The 13,077-nt window shown below is 49.1% G+C and overlaps 23 non-coding genes across 23 annotated transcripts; all 23 read right to left on the minus strand.

Moving 5' to 3' along the window:
* Positions 1-407: 407 nt before the first annotated feature.
* Trnas-cga (transfer RNA serine (anticodon CGA)) lies at positions 408-489 on the minus strand. The gene has a single exon. It is a non-coding gene; the product is annotated as a tRNA-Ser (tRNA).
* A 138-nt stretch (positions 490-627) lies between these two features.
* On the minus strand, positions 628-700 carry Trnak-uuu (transfer RNA lysine (anticodon UUU)). The gene has a single exon. It is a non-coding gene; the product is annotated as a tRNA-Lys (tRNA).
* A 539-nt stretch (positions 701-1,239) lies between these two features.
* On the minus strand, positions 1,240-1,312 carry Trnaf-gaa (transfer RNA phenylalanine (anticodon GAA)). The gene has a single exon. It is a non-coding gene; the product is annotated as a tRNA-Phe (tRNA).
* Positions 1,313-1,871: 559 nt separating this feature from the next.
* On the minus strand, positions 1,872-1,953 carry Trnas-uga (transfer RNA serine (anticodon UGA)). The gene has a single exon. It is a non-coding gene; the product is annotated as a tRNA-Ser (tRNA).
* A 703-nt stretch (positions 1,954-2,656) lies between these two features.
* Positions 2,657-2,738, minus strand: Trnas-cga (transfer RNA serine (anticodon CGA)). Its single transcript has one exon. It is a non-coding gene; the product is annotated as a tRNA-Ser (tRNA).
* A 138-nt stretch (positions 2,739-2,876) lies between these two features.
* On the minus strand, positions 2,877-2,949 carry Trnak-uuu (transfer RNA lysine (anticodon UUU)). The gene has a single exon. It is a non-coding gene; the product is annotated as a tRNA-Lys (tRNA).
* A 539-nt stretch (positions 2,950-3,488) lies between these two features.
* Positions 3,489-3,561, minus strand: Trnaf-gaa (transfer RNA phenylalanine (anticodon GAA)). Its single transcript has one exon. It is a non-coding gene; the product is annotated as a tRNA-Phe (tRNA).
* Positions 3,562-4,120: 559 nt separating this feature from the next.
* On the minus strand, positions 4,121-4,202 carry Trnas-uga (transfer RNA serine (anticodon UGA)). Its single transcript has one exon. It is a non-coding gene; the product is annotated as a tRNA-Ser (tRNA).
* Positions 4,203-4,906: 704 nt separating this feature from the next.
* Positions 4,907-4,988, minus strand: Trnas-cga (transfer RNA serine (anticodon CGA)). The gene has a single exon. It is a non-coding gene; the product is annotated as a tRNA-Ser (tRNA).
* Positions 4,989-5,126: 138 nt separating this feature from the next.
* Trnak-uuu (transfer RNA lysine (anticodon UUU)) lies at positions 5,127-5,199 on the minus strand. Its single transcript has one exon. It is a non-coding gene; the product is annotated as a tRNA-Lys (tRNA).
* A 539-nt stretch (positions 5,200-5,738) lies between these two features.
* On the minus strand, positions 5,739-5,811 carry Trnaf-gaa (transfer RNA phenylalanine (anticodon GAA)). Its single transcript has one exon. It is a non-coding gene; the product is annotated as a tRNA-Phe (tRNA).
* A 559-nt stretch (positions 5,812-6,370) lies between these two features.
* Trnas-uga (transfer RNA serine (anticodon UGA)) lies at positions 6,371-6,452 on the minus strand. Its single transcript has one exon. It is a non-coding gene; the product is annotated as a tRNA-Ser (tRNA).
* A 702-nt stretch (positions 6,453-7,154) lies between these two features.
* On the minus strand, positions 7,155-7,236 carry Trnas-cga (transfer RNA serine (anticodon CGA)). Its single transcript has one exon. It is a non-coding gene; the product is annotated as a tRNA-Ser (tRNA).
* Positions 7,237-7,374: 138 nt separating this feature from the next.
* Trnak-uuu (transfer RNA lysine (anticodon UUU)) lies at positions 7,375-7,447 on the minus strand. The gene has a single exon. It is a non-coding gene; the product is annotated as a tRNA-Lys (tRNA).
* Positions 7,448-7,985: 538 nt separating this feature from the next.
* Positions 7,986-8,058, minus strand: Trnaf-gaa (transfer RNA phenylalanine (anticodon GAA)). Its single transcript has one exon. It is a non-coding gene; the product is annotated as a tRNA-Phe (tRNA).
* A 559-nt stretch (positions 8,059-8,617) lies between these two features.
* Positions 8,618-8,699, minus strand: Trnas-uga (transfer RNA serine (anticodon UGA)). Its single transcript has one exon. It is a non-coding gene; the product is annotated as a tRNA-Ser (tRNA).
* A 704-nt stretch (positions 8,700-9,403) lies between these two features.
* Positions 9,404-9,485, minus strand: Trnas-cga (transfer RNA serine (anticodon CGA)). The gene has a single exon. It is a non-coding gene; the product is annotated as a tRNA-Ser (tRNA).
* A 138-nt stretch (positions 9,486-9,623) lies between these two features.
* Trnak-uuu (transfer RNA lysine (anticodon UUU)) lies at positions 9,624-9,696 on the minus strand. Its single transcript has one exon. It is a non-coding gene; the product is annotated as a tRNA-Lys (tRNA).
* A 539-nt stretch (positions 9,697-10,235) lies between these two features.
* On the minus strand, positions 10,236-10,308 carry Trnaf-gaa (transfer RNA phenylalanine (anticodon GAA)). Its single transcript has one exon. It is a non-coding gene; the product is annotated as a tRNA-Phe (tRNA).
* Positions 10,309-10,867: 559 nt separating this feature from the next.
* Trnas-uga (transfer RNA serine (anticodon UGA)) lies at positions 10,868-10,949 on the minus strand. The gene has a single exon. It is a non-coding gene; the product is annotated as a tRNA-Ser (tRNA).
* A 702-nt stretch (positions 10,950-11,651) lies between these two features.
* On the minus strand, positions 11,652-11,733 carry Trnas-cga (transfer RNA serine (anticodon CGA)). Its single transcript has one exon. It is a non-coding gene; the product is annotated as a tRNA-Ser (tRNA).
* A 138-nt stretch (positions 11,734-11,871) lies between these two features.
* Trnak-uuu (transfer RNA lysine (anticodon UUU)) lies at positions 11,872-11,944 on the minus strand. Its single transcript has one exon. It is a non-coding gene; the product is annotated as a tRNA-Lys (tRNA).
* A 539-nt stretch (positions 11,945-12,483) lies between these two features.
* Positions 12,484-12,556, minus strand: Trnaf-gaa (transfer RNA phenylalanine (anticodon GAA)). Its single transcript has one exon. It is a non-coding gene; the product is annotated as a tRNA-Phe (tRNA).
* Between the last annotated feature and the right edge of the window lie 521 nt (positions 12,557-13,077).

Here is a 13,077-nt window from a genome sequence, read left to right on the forward strand (position 1 = left end):
CCACTGACGCACCGCTGACGCTAGTTTTCTGTCGTCTTAAAACGATGGACATACCTCCAAGCAGCTGCGAGATCTTAAGAAAAGAAAAAAAAAAACGCTGCACCACTGCTTTTGCCGCACTCGAATGATTGAAATTGCGATTCTTAAAAAGAAAATGAAATGTCCGCTCTGTCCAACACTTTCGAGCACATCTGTGTACTCACCATCTCAGCGACGGCTTTCTGCAGTCCCAGCGTCAGTGCGAGGTGAACCGAAAGGCACAGTAAGTAGCTGTCGTCGCGAAAACTCAGTATTCTTAAAACGTAAATTTTCGTCTTGTTGAGAATGGCATCACTGGTTGCACCCGCATTCGCCCACGCATGTCACATGTGTGCGAAAACGTTTGCTCCTCTTTACGCAAAATCGCACGCAGCCGGTAGGATTCGAACCTACGCTCCCAGAGGGAATCTGATTTCGAGTCAGACGCCTTAACCACTCGGCCACGACTGCCGTTAGCGCGGTGTTCTCTCGACACATGCAACTGCTACCGTTTAAAACACTGTGGTGTCAGAAAACGGCGTAGCTGCATTATTTTCCGTAGCGTTTCCACCGCTACCAGACGAATCGCTACCAAAGTATTAAAATTTCCGCCCGGACAGGGACTTGAACCCTGGACCCTTAGGTTAAAAGCCTAATGCTCTACCGACTGAGCTATCCGGGCTCACACAAGGCTGCAAAACCTCCCACGATGCACAACTATACATTGACTCATGTCCTTTACTGTTGTGCAATCGCTGCATGGGGCCGTTACTAATAAAACGTCGCCTAAATGCTGTCTACAAACTTATCGCGCTAAGCCCGTAACACACTATCGAAGACTGCTGACACACGATGCAACAACAAATTGTACCAGTTGTTACGTCTCATACGTTGGAGCAGAGAATTTACGTGTTTTGTCGACACTCACTGGGCAATTGGAAAATTCACAAGCATTTCGAATGCAATGTTTCCCACGCTTTCGCTCATTTCACGGTTCCGTTGAAGACGTTCTTCACCACCTGACACAGAAAAAGGAATGCAGTCGGTAGGATATTTTTAATTCTTTTGCTTCTAAGGGTGTTAGTTGTCTAGTAAGTTCCTCTTATGGCATGCAATTGACAACCAGAACAGCTACAGGAGAGAGTCATTTTTGTTGTCAGCGGTAGTTGCATTATCACACACGCAGAGTAATTCCATTGGCGTCGCATCAAAACGAGTACCTGCCGAAACCCGGGATCGAACCAGGGACCTTTAGATCTTCAGTCTAACGCTCTCCCAACTGAGCTATTTCGGCTGACGTCGAAGGTTGCCATTTGCATGTCTTCGTTCACTTCTGCCTCGTTGCCAATTTCACAGTCACCTTCGTCTGATAAGACACAGGGACGCTGAAGGGCGAGCAGCCGATGCAGTGAAGTTCCACACACATTTCTTCAGCTTCCGTCATCGTAACAAGCAAACATGTCGACTCGATAACCCGTGCTATATCGATGCCAGGGGCAACTCGTGTGCAGAGAACGAGACACAAGAAGGAGTGAGCCTCTCCACCATATGAGAGGCAGTATCTAGCAGATACACACGGTAAAACATTCGACTTGCGTTAGCTCATAAATTGCTACACGTCATCGTCTGCAAGCTAAAATGGACACATCTGCACTGCCCAGTGAGGCGACACTTGTACTAACACCTGGTGGACGGCTGTGAGACTAGGAGATGAGCTGCGGCTTCTGGGGGCGACTGTAACGCTGCGCCCTCGATCAAATAACACTGCACATTGCTGGTGACCCACGTGTTTAGTAGTGACGCAACTGCTAGGATGCAGCTCAACGTCCGCCTTTTGAGAGCGAGAAAATTTTCGCAGTCGGCAGGACTCGAACCTACGCTCCCAGAGGGAATCTGATTTCAAGTCAGACGCCTTAACCACTCGGCCACGACTGCCGGTGGCGGAAGCGACTCCCGACAAGTGAAGCCGCCATCTTTAGAAGCAATCTGATGGCAGAAAACGGCGTGGCCTCACTCTTTGCTGTAGGGTTTCCATTAGCCGTTACGAAAGTGTACTAATTTTCGCCCAGACAGGGACTTGAGCCCAGGACCCTTTGGTTGAAAACCTAACGCTCTACCGACTCAGCTATGCGGGCCCACGCACGAGCATTATCGTACAGCTGCGTGGTGTGCGAGTGTTTCGCATGTCGTAATTACTGACTTATGGCTCCAATGGCGACTTCACCGACTTCCCACTGACGCACCGCTGACGCTAGTTTTCTGTCGTCTTAAAACGATGGACATACCTCCAAGCAGCTGCGAGATCTTAAGAAAAGAAAAAAAAAAACGCTGCACCACTGCTTTTGCCGCACTCGAATGATTGAAATTGCGATTCTTAAAAAGAAAATGAAATGTCCGCTCTGTCCAACACTTTCGAGCACATCTGTGTACTCACCATCTCAGCGACGGCTTTCTGCAGTCCCAGCGTCAGTGCGAGGTGAACCGAAAGGCACAGTAAGTAGCTGTCGTCGCGAAAACTCAGTATTCTTAAAACGTAAATTTTCGTCTTGTTGAGAATGGCATCACTGGTTGCACCCGCATTCGCCCACGCATGTCACATGTGTGCGAAAACGTTTGCTCCTCTTTACGCAAAATCGCACGCAGCCGGTAGGATTCGAACCTACGCTCCCAGAGGGAATCTGATTTCGAGTCAGACGCCTTAACCACTCGGCCACGACTGCCGTTAGCGCGGTGTTCTCTCGACACATGCAACTGCTACCGTTTAAAACACTGTGGTGTCAGAAAACGGCGTAGCTGCATTATTTTCCGTAGCGTTTCCACCGCTACCAGACGAATCGCTACCAAAGTATTAAAATTTCCGCCCGGACAGGGACTTGAACCCTGGACCCTTAGGTTAAAAGCCTAATGCTCTACCGACTGAGCTATCCGGGCTCACACAAGGCTGCAAAACCTCCCACGATGCACAACTATACATTGACTCATGTCCTTTACTGTTGTGCAATCGCTGCATGGGGCCGTTACTAATAAAACGTCGCCTAAATGCTGTCTACAAACTTATCGCGCTAAGCCCGTAACACACTATCGAAGACTGCTGACACACGATGCAACAACAAATTGTACCAGTTGTTACGTCTCATACGTTGGAGCAGAGAATTTACGTGTTTTGTCGACACTCACTGGGCAATTGGAAAATTCACAAGCATTTCGAATGCAATGTTTCCCACGCTTTCGCTCATTTCACGGTTCCGTTGAAGACGTTCTTCACCACCTGACACAGAAAAAGGAATGCAGTCGGTAGGATATTTTTAATTCTTTTGCTTCTAAGGGTGTTAGTTGTCTAGTAAGTTCCTCTTATGGCATGCAATTGACAACCAGAACAGCTACAGGAGAGAGTCATTTTTGTTGTCAGCGGTAGTTGCATTATCACACACGCAGAGTAATTCCATTGGCGTCGCATCAAAACGAGTACCTGCCGAAACCCGGGATCGAACCAGGGACCTTTAGATCTTCAGTCTAACGCTCTCCCAACTGAGCTATTTCGGCTGACGTCGAAGGTTGCCATTTGCATGTCTTCGTTCACTTCTGCCTCGTTGCCAATTTCACAGTCACCTTCGTCTGATAAGACACAGGGACGCTGAAGGGCGAGCAGCCGATGCAGTGAAGTTCCACACACATTTCTTCAGCTTCCGTCATCGTAACAAGCAAACATGTCGACTCGATAACCCGTGCTATATCGATGCCAGGGGCAACTCGTGTGCAGAGAACGAGACACAAGAAGGAGTGAGCCTCTCCACCATATGAGAGGCAGTATCTAGCAGATACACACGGTAAAACATTCGACTTGCGTTAGCTCATAAATTGCTACACGTCATCGTCTGCAAGCTAAAATGGACACATCTGCACTGCCCAGTGAGGCGACACTTGTACTAACACCTGGTGGACGGCTGTGAGACTAGGAGATGAGCTGCGGCTTCTGGGGGCGACTGTAACGCTGCGCCCTCGATCAAATAACACTGCACATTGCTGGTGACCCACGTGTTTAGTAGTGACGCAACTGCTAGGATGCAGCTCAACGTCCGCCTTTTGAGAGCGAGAAAATTTTCGCAGTCGGCAGGACTCGAACCTACGCTCCCAGAGGGAATCTGATTTCAAGTCAGACGCCTTAACCACTCGGCCACGACTGCCGGTGGCGGAAGCGACTCCCGACAAGTGAAGCCGCCATCTTTAGAAGCAATCTGATGGCAGAAAACGGCGTGGCCTCACTCTTTGCTGTAGGGTTTCCATTAGCCGTTACGAAAGTGTACTAATTTTCGCCCAGACAGGGACTTGAGCCCAGGACCCTTTGGTTGAAAACCTAACGCTCTACCGACTCAGCTATGCGGGCCCACGCACGAGCATTATCGTACAGCTGCGTGGTGTGCGAGTGTTTCGCATGTCGTAATTACTGACTTATGGCTCCAATGGCGACTTCACCGACTTCCCACTGACGCACCGCTGACGCTAGTTTTCTGTCGTCTTAAAACGATGGACATACCTCCAAGCAGCTGCGAGATCTTAAGAAAAGAAAAAAAAAAAACGCTGCACCACTGCTTTTGCCGCACTCGAATGATTGAAATTGCGATTCTTAAAAAGAAAATGAAATGTCCGCTCTGTCCAACACTTTCGAGCACATCTGTGTACTCACCATCTCAGCGACGGCTTTCTGCAGTCCCAGCGTCAGTGCGAGGTGAACCGAAAGGCACAGTAAGTAGCTGTCGTCGCGAAAACTCAGTATTCTTAAAACGTAAATTTTCGTCTTGTTGAGAATGGCATCACTGGTTGCACCCGCATTCGCCCACGCATGTCACATGTGTGCGAAAACGTTTGCTCCTCTTTACGCAAAATCGCACGCAGCCGGTAGGATTCGAACCTACGCTCCCAGAGGGAATCTGATTTCGAGTCAGACGCCTTAACCACTCGGCCACGACTGCCGTTAGCGCGGTGTTCTCTCGACACATGCAACTGCTACCGTTTAAAACACTGTGGTGTCAGAAAACGGCGTAGCTGCATTATTTTCCGTAGCGTTTCCACCGCTACCAGACGAATCGCTACCAAAGTATTAAAATTTCCGCCCGGACAGGGACTTGAACCCTGGACCCTTAGGTTAAAAGCCTAATGCTCTACCGACTGAGCTATCCGGGCTCACACAAGGCTGCAAAACCTCCCACGATGCACAACTATACATTGACTCATGTCCTTTACTGTTGTGCAATCGCTGCATGGGGCCGTTACTAATAAAACGTCGCCTAAATGCTGTCTACAAACTTATCGCGCTAAGCCCGTAACACACTATCGAAGACTGCTGACACACGATGCAACAACAAATTGTACCAGTTGTTACGTCTCATACGTTGGAGCAGAGAATTTACGTGTTTTGTCGACACTCACTGGGCAATTGGAAAATTCACAAGCATTTCGAATGCAATGTTTCCCACGCTTTCGCTCATTTCACGGTTCCGTTGAAGACGTTCTTCACCACCTGACACAGAAAAAGGAATGCAGTCGGTAGGATATTTTTAATTCTTTTGCTTCTAAGGGTGTTAGTTGTCTAGTAAGTTCCTCTTATGGCATGCAATTGACAACCAGAACAGCTACAGGAGAGAGTCATTTTTGTTGTCAGCGGTAGTTGCATTATCACACACGCAGAGTAATTCCATTGGCGTCGCATCAAAACGAGTACCTGCCGAAACCCGGGATCGAACCAGGGACCTTTAGATCTTCAGTCTAACGCTCTCCCAACTGAGCTATTTCGGCTGACGTCGAAGGTTGCCATTTGCATGTCTTCGTTCACTTCTGCCTCGTTGCCAATTTCACAGTCACCTTCGTCTGATAAGACACAGGGACGCTGAAGGGCGAGCAGCCGATGCAGTGAAGTTCCACACACATTTCTTCAGCTTCCGTCATCGTAACAAGCAAACATGTCGACTCGATAACCCGTGCTATATCGATGCCAGGGGCAACTCGTGTGCAGAGAACGAGACACAAGAAGGAGTGAGCCTCTCCACCATATGAGAGGCAGTATCTAGCAGATACACACGGTAAAACATTCGACTTGCGTTAGCTCATAAATTGCTACACGTCATCGTCTGCAAGCTAAAATGGACACATCTGCACTGCCCAGTGAGGCGACACTTGTACTAACACCTGGTGGACGGCTGTGAGACTAGGAGATGAGCTGCGGCTTCTGGGGGCGACTGTAACGCTGCGCCCTCGATCAAATAACACTGCACATTGCTGGTGACCCACGTGTTTAGTAGTGACGCAACTGCTAGGATGCAGCTCAACGTCCGCCTTTTGAGAGCGAGAAAATTTTCGCAGTCGGCAGGACTCGAACCTACGCTCCCAGAGGGAATCTGATTTCAAGTCAGACGCCTTAACCACTCGGCCACGACTGCCGTGGCGGAAGCGACTCCCGACAAGTGAAGCCGCCATCTTTAGAAGCAATCTGATGGCAGAAAACGGCGTGGCCTCACTCTTTGCTGTAGGGTTTCCATTAGCCGTTACGAAAGTGTACTAATTTTCGCCCAGACAGGGACTTGAGCCCAGGACCCTTTGGTTGAAAACCTAACGCTCTACCGACTCAGCTATGCGGGCCCACGCACGAGCATTATCGTACAGCTGCGTGGTGTGCGAGTGTTTCGCATGTCGTAATTACTGACTTATGGCTCCAATGGCGACTTCACCGACTTCCCACTGACGCACCGCTGACGCTAGTTTTCTGTCGTCTTAAAACGATGGACATACCTCCAAGCAGCTGCGAGATCTTAAGAAAAGAAAAAAAAAACGCTGCACCACTGCTTTTGCCGCACTCGAATGATTGAAATTGCGATTCTTAAAAAGAAAATGAAATGTCCGCTCTGTCCAACACTTTCGAGCACATCTGTGTACTCACCATCTCAGCGACGGGCTTTCTGCAGTCCCAGCGTCAGTGCGAGGTGAACCGAAAGGCACAGTAAGTAGCTGTCGTCGCGAAAACTCAGTATTCTTAAAACGTAAATTTTCGTCTTGTTGAGAATGGCATCACTGGTTGCACCCGCATTCGCCCACGCATGTCACATGTGTGCGAAAACGTTTGCTCCTCTTTACGCAAAATCGCACGCAGCCGGTAGGATTCGAACCTACGCTCCCAGAGGGAATCTGATTTCGAGTCAGACGCCTTAACCACTCGGCCACGACTGCCGTTAGCGCGGTGTTCTCTCGACACATGCAACTGCTACCGTTTAAAACACTGTGGTGTCAGAAAACGGCGTAGCTGCATTATTTTCCGTAGCGTTTCCACCGCTACCAGACGAATCGCTACCAAAGTATTAAAATTTCCGCCCGGACAGGGACTTGAACCCTGGACCCTTAGGTTAAAAGCCTAATGCTCTACCGACTGAGCTATCCGGCTCACACAAGGCTGCAAAACCTCCCACGATGCACAACTATACATTGACTCATGTCCTTTACTGTTGTGCAATCGCTGCATGGGGCCGTTACTAATAAAACGTCGCCTAAATGCTGTCTACAAACTTATCGCGCTAAGCCCGTAACACACTATCGAAGACTGCTGACACACGATGCAACAACAAATTGTACCAGTTGTTACGTCTCATACGTTGGAGCAGAGAATTTACGTGTTTTGTCGACACTCACTGGGCAATTGGAAAATTCACAAGCATTTCGAATGCAATGTTTCCCACGCTTTCGCTCATTTCACGGTTCCGTTGAAGACGTTCTTCACCACCTGACACAGAAAAAGGAATGCAGTCGGTAGGATATTTTTAATTCTTTTGCTTCTAAGGGTGTTAGTTGTCTAGTAAGTTCCTCTTATGGCATGCAATTGACAACCAGAACAGCTACAGGAGAGAGTCATTTTTGTTGTCAGCGGTAGTTGCATTATCACACACGCAGAGTAATTCCATTGGCGTCGCATCAAAACGAGTACCTGCCGAAACCCGGGATCGAACCAGGGACCTTTAGATCTTCAGTCTAACGCTCTCCCAACTGAGCTATTTCGGCTGACGTCGAAGGTTGCCATTTGCATGTCTTCGTTCACTTCTGCCTCGTTGCCAATTTCACAGTCACCTTCGTCTGATAAGACACAGGGACGCTGAAGGGCGAGCAGCCGATGCAGTGAAGTTCCACACACATTTCTTCAGCTTCCGTCATCGTAACAAGCAAACATGTCGACTCGATAACCCGTGCTATATCGATGCCAGGGGCAACTCGTGTGCAGAGAACGAGACACAAGAAGGAGTGAGCCTCTCCACCATATGAGAGGCAGTATCTAGCAGATACACACGGTAAAACATTCGACTTGCGTTAGCTCATAAATTGCTACACGTCATCGTCTGCAAGCTAAAATGGACACATCTGCACTGCCCAGTGAGGCGACACTTGTACTAACACCTGGTGGACGGCTGTGAGACTAGGAGATGAGCTGCGGCTTCTGGGGGCGACTGTAACGCTGCGCCCTCGATCAAATAACACTGCACATTGCTGGTGACCCACGTGTTTAGTAGTGACGCAACTGCTAGGATGCAGCTCAACGTCCGCCTTTTGAGAGCGAGAAAATTTTCGCAGTCGGCAGGACTCGAACCTACGCTCCCAGAGGGAATCTGATTTCAAGTCAGACGCCTTAACCACTCGGCCACGACTGCCGGTGGCGGAAGCGACTCCCGACAAGTGAAGCCGCCATCTTTAGAAGCAATCTGATGGCAGAAAACGGCGTGGCCTCACTCTTTGCTGTAGGGTTTCCATTAGCCGTTACGAAAGTGTACTAATTTTCGCCCAGACAGGGACTTGAGCCCAGGACCCTTTGGTTGAAAACCTAACGCTCTACCGACTCAGCTATGCGGGCCCACGCACGAGCATTATCGTACAGCTGCGTGGTGTGCGAGTGTTTCGCATGTCGTAATTACTGACTTATGGCTCCAATGGCGACTTCACCGACTTCCCACTGACGCACCGCTGACGCTAGTTTTCTGTCGTCTTAAAACGATGGACATACCTCCAAGCAGCTGCGAGATCTTAAGAAAAGAAAAAAAAAAAACGCTGCACCACTGCTTTTGCCGCACTCGAATGATTGAAATTGCGATTCTTAAAAAGAAAATGAAATGTCCGCTCTGTCCAACACTTTCGAGCACATCTGTGTACTCACCATCTCAGCGACGGCTTTCTGCAGTCCCAGCGTCAGTGCGAGGTGAACCGAAAGGCACAGTAAGTAGCTGTCGTCGCGAAAACTCAGTATTCTTAAAACGTAAATTTTCGTCTTGTTGAGAATGGCATCACTGGTTGCACCCGCATTCGCCCACGCATGTCACATGTGTGCGAAAACGTTTGCTCCTCTTTACGCAAAATCGCACGCAGCCGGTAGGATTCGAACCTACGCTCCCAGAGGGAATCTGATTTCGAGTCAGACGCCTTAACCACTCGGCCACGACTGCCGTTAGCGCGGTGTTCTCTCGACACATGCAACTGCTACCGTTTAAAACACTGTGGTGTCAGAAAACGGCGTAGCTGCATTATTTTCCGTAGCGTTTCCACCGCTACCAGACGAATCGCTACCAAAGTATTAAAATTTCCGCCCGGACAGGGACTTGAACCCTGGACCCTTAGGTTAAAAGCCTAATGCTCTACCGACTGAGCTATCCGGGCTCACACAAGGCTGCAAAACCTCCCACGATGCACAACTATACATTGACTCATGTCCTTTACTGTTGTGCAATCGCTGCATGGGGCCGTTACTAATAAAACGTCGCCTAAATGCTGTCTACAAACTTATCGCGCTAAGCCCGTAACACACTATCGAAGACTGCTGACACACGATGCAACAACAAATTGTACCAGTTGTTACGTCTCATACGTTGGAGCAGAGAATTTACGTGTTTTGTCGACACTCACTGGGCAATTGGAAAATTCACAAGCATTTCGAATGCAATGTTTCCCACGCTTTCGCTCATTTCACGGTTCCGTTGAAGACGTTCTTCACCACCTGACACAGAAAAAGGAATGCAGTCGGTAGGATATTTTTAATTCTTTTGCTTCTAAGGGTGTTAGTTGTCTAGTAAGTTCCTCTTATGGCATGCAATTGACAACCAGAACAGCTACAGGAGAGAGTCATTTTTGTTGTCAGCGGTAGTTGCATTATCACACACGCAGAGTAATTCCATTGGCGTCGCATCAAAACGAGTACCTGCCGAAACCCGGGATCGAACCAGGGACCTTTAGATCTTCAGTCTAACGCTCTCCCAACTGAGCTATTTCGGCTGACGTCGAAGGTTGCCATTTGCATGTCTTCGTTCACTTCTGCCTCGTTGCCAATTTCACAGTCACCTTCGTCTGATAAGACACAGGGACGCTGAAGGGCGAGCAGCCGATGCAGTGAAGTTCCACACACATTTCTTCAGCTTCCGTCATCGTAACAAGCAAACATGTCGACTCGATAACCCGTGCTATATCGATGCCAGGGGCAACTCGTGTGCAGAGAACGAGACACAAGAAGGAGTGAGCCTCTCCACCATATGAGAGGCAGTATCTAGCAGATACACACGGTAAAACATTCGACTTGCGTTAGCTCATAAATTGCTACACGTCATCGTCTGCAAGCTAAAATGGACACATCTGCACTGCCCAGTGAGGCGACACTTGTACTAACACCTGGTGGACGGCTGTGAGACTAGGAGATGAGCTGCGGCTTCTGGGGGCGACTGTAACGCTGCGCCCTCGATCAAATAACACTGCACATTGCTGGTGACCCACGTGTTTAGTAGTGACGCAACTGCTAGGATGCAGCTCAACGTCCGCCTTTTGAGAGCGAGAAAATTTTCGCAGTCGGCAGGACTCGAACCTACGCTCCCAGAGGGAATCTGATTTCAAGTCAGACGCCTTAACCACTCGGCCACGACTGCCGGTGGCGGAAGCGACTCCCGACAAGTGAAGCCGCCATCTTTAGAAGCAATCTGATGGCAGAAAACGGCGTGGCCTCACTCTTTGCTGTAGGGTTTCCATTAGCCGTTACGAAAGTGTACTAATTTTCGCCCAGACAGGGACTTGAGCCCAGGACCCTTTGGTTGAAAACCTAACGCTCTACCGACTCAGCTATGCGGGCCCACGCACGAGCATTATCGTACAGCTGCGTGGTGTGCGAGTGTTTCGCATGTCGTAATTACTGACTTATGGCTCCAATGGCGACTTCACCGACTTCCCACTGACGCACCGCTGACGCTAGTTTTCTGTCGTCTTAAAACGATGGACATACCTCCAAGCAGCTGCGAGATCTTAAGAAAAGAAAAAAAAAACGCTGCACCACTGCTTTTGCCGCACTCGAATGATTGAAATTGCGATTCTTAAAAAGAAAATGAAATGTCCGCTCTGTCCAACACTTTCGAGCACATCTGTGTACTCACCATCTCAGCGACGGCTTTCTGCAGTCCCAGCGTCAGTGCGAGGTGAACCGAAAGGCACAGTAAGTAGCTGTCGTCGCGAAAACTCAGTATTCTTAAAACGTAAATTTTCGTCTTGTTGAGAATGGCATCACTGGTTGCACCCGCATTCGCCCACGCATGTCACATGTGTGCGAAAACGTTTGCTCCTCTTTACGCAAAATCGCACGCAGCCGGTAGGATTCGAACCTACGCTCCCAGAGGGAATCTGATTTCGAGTCAGACGCCTTAACCACTCGGCCACGACTGCCGTTAGCGCGGTGTTCTCTCGACACATGCAACTGCTACCGTTTAAAACACTGTGGTGTCAGAAAACGGCGTAGCTGCATTATTTTCCGTAGCGTTTCCACCGCTACCAGACGAATCGCTACCAAAGTATTAAAATTTCCGCCCGGACAGGGACTTGAACCCTGGACCCTTAGGTTAAAAGCCTAATGCTCTACCGACTGAGCTATCCGGGCTCACACAAGGCTGCAAAACCTCCCACGATGCACAACTATACATTGACTCATGTCCTTTACTGTTGTGCAATCGCTGCATGGGGCCGTTACTAATAAAACGTCGCCTAAATGCTGTCTACAAACTTATCGCGCTAAGCCCGTAACACACTATCGAAGACTGCTGACACACGATGCAACAACAAATTGTACCAGTTGTTACGTCTCATACGTTGGAGCAGAGAATTTACGTGTTTTGTCGACACTCACTGGGCAATTGGAAAATTCACAAGCATTTCGAATGCAATGTTTCCCACGCTTTCGCTCATTTCACGGTTCCGTTGAAGACGTTCTTCACCACCTGACACAGAAAAAGGAATGCAGTCGGTAGGATATTTTTAATTCTTTTGCTTCTAAGGGTGTTAGTTGTCTAGTAAGTTCCTCTTATGGCATGCAATTGACAACCAGAACAGCTACAGGAGAGAGTCATTTTTGTTGTCAGCGGTAGTTGCATTATCACACACGCAGAGTAATTCCATTGGCGTCGCATCAAAACGAGTACCTGCCGAAACCCGGGATCGAACCAGGGACCTTTAGATCTTCAGTCTAACGCTCTCCCAACTGAGCTATTTCGGCTGACGTCGAAGGTTGCCATTTGCATGTCTTCGTTCACTTCTGCCTCGTTGCCAATTTCACAGTCACCTTCGTCTGATAAGACACAGGGACGCTGAAGGGCGAGCAGCCGATGCAGTGAAGTTCCACACACATTTCTTCAGCTTCCGTCATCGTAACAAGCAAACATGTCGACTCGATAACCCGTGCTATATCGATGCCAGGGGCAACTCGTGTGCAGAGAACGAGACACAAGAAGGAGTGAGCCTCTCCACCATATGAGAGGCAGTATCTAGCAGATACACACGGTAAAACATTCGACTTGCGTTAGCTCATAAATTGCTACACGTCATCGTCTGCAAGCTAAAATGGACACATCTGCACTGCCCAGTGAGGCGACACTTGTACTAACACCTGGTGGACGGCTGTGAGACTAGGAGATGAGCTGCGGCTTCTGGGGGCGACTGTAACGCTGCGCCCTCGATCAAATAACACTGCACATTGCTGGTGACCCACGTGTTTAGTAGTGACGCAACTGCTAGGAT

The sequence above is a fragment of the Schistocerca cancellata genome, chromosome 3 (assembly GCF_023864275.1).
Source record: "Schistocerca cancellata isolate TAMUIC-IGC-003103 chromosome 3, iqSchCanc2.1, whole genome shotgun sequence".
NCBI lineage: Eukaryota > Metazoa > Arthropoda > Insecta > Orthoptera > Acrididae > Schistocerca > Schistocerca cancellata.